The sequence below is a fragment of the Bison bison genome, unplaced genomic scaffold (assembly GCF_000754665.1).
Source record: "Bison bison bison isolate TAMUID 2011002044 unplaced genomic scaffold, Bison_UMD1.0 scf7180017864365, whole genome shotgun sequence".
Lineage (NCBI taxonomy): Eukaryota > Metazoa > Chordata > Mammalia > Artiodactyla > Bovidae > Bison > Bison bison.
The window spans coordinates 3,323,716-3,324,850 of NW_011494937.1; positions in this window are offsets into that span (position 1 = coordinate 3,323,716).

Consider the following 1,135-nt stretch of genomic DNA (forward strand, 5'->3'; position numbering starts at 1 on the left):
CTGTCGTCCTCTTCTCCTCCTGCCCTCAATCTTTCCCAGCATCAGGATCTTTTCCAATGAGTCAGTTCTTCCCATCAGGTGGCCAAATTATTGGAGCTCCAGCTTCAACATCAGTCCTTCCAGTGAATATTCAGGGTTGATTTCCTTTAGGATTGACTGATTTGATATCCTTCCTGTCCAAGGGACTCTCAAGAGTCTTATCCAGCACCACAGTTCAAAAGCACAATTCTTTGGCACTCAGCCTTCTTTGCCATTCAACTCTCACATGCATTGTAATTTTCTTTCAAAAGTAACCCCTCAGTTAGGACTTCTCTGGTGATTCAGTGATTAAGAATCCACTTTGCAATTCAGGGAATACAGGATATATCCCTGGAAGGGGAACTATGATGCATGTGTCATGTGGGTGCAACTAAGCCCCCATGCCACAACTGCTGAGCCCTTGAGGTCCGGAGCTCTCTCACTACAACTAGAGCATCTGTGGGCTGCAACGAAGATCCTGTGTGCCACAGCTAGGACTCTATGCCAGCAAATAAATAAACATTTTTAAAAAGTAAATTCTCAAACTCTTCTCCTGGAGATGTTGAGTAGGTAAGTCTGGGATAAGATGGGAAGCTATATATTAACAAAAACCTCAGTCAATTGGATTATTTTTCACTGTCAACACTTCATTTCATTTTCTACCAGTCTCTTCTCTATACATACACATTTTTTACACACACACACACACACACACACAAACATACCCACAATTAGTATAATTTTGTGCCTATGTTTGTGTAAGTTTTCTTCTTTTCCATTAGTTTTATGGTAGTTTGGATAATACTCAAATTATTTGACTGTGTGGATCACAATAAACTTTGGAAAATTCTGAAAGAGATGGAAATACCAGACCACTCGACCTGCCTCTTGAGAAATCTGTATGTGGGTCAGGAAGCAACAGTTAGAACTGGATATGGAACAACAGACTGGTCCCAAATAGAAAAGGAGTACGTCAAGGCTGTATATTGTCACCCTGCTTATTTAACTTCTATGCAGAGTACATCATGAGAAACGCTGGGCTGGATGAAGCATAAGCTGGAATCAAGATTGCCAGGAGAAATATCAAGAACCTCAGATATGCAGATGACACCACCCT